Raw genomic sequence first — 371 nt, 5'->3', positions numbered from 1 at the left:
ACCGCGCATGCGTGGTACTAGTGTGAGAAGGCTTATTGGTGTCATTGGCGACGGTTTCAGAAGCTTCGCAGGTGAAAGTGGAAAGACCGGTATCCGTATATAAGCTCTTTAGTAGGTAGATTCCACTACTCATGTGCATGTGCGGGCGGCAGGAATTTTAAAGGTGAAGGCCCCTGACTTGTATGTAAAAATTCCACCATTTTGCAGGCAGTGGGCATTGTTACGCAAATTTAAACAATGGTCGAGACGAGAATGTTTACGTCTCATTGGCCGGGCCTCACCTTTGACATATTACCCACAATTCCCGTCACCCGCGCATGCTGCAAAAGACCCAGCACCCAGCATTCGGCACACCCCCTTTATTTTTTGCT

This window comes from Branchiostoma floridae, chromosome 5 (genome assembly GCF_000003815.2).
Source record: "Branchiostoma floridae strain S238N-H82 chromosome 5, Bfl_VNyyK, whole genome shotgun sequence".
NCBI lineage: Eukaryota > Metazoa > Chordata > Leptocardii > Amphioxiformes > Branchiostomatidae > Branchiostoma > Branchiostoma floridae.
This window is presented reverse-complemented; position numbering follows the sequence as displayed.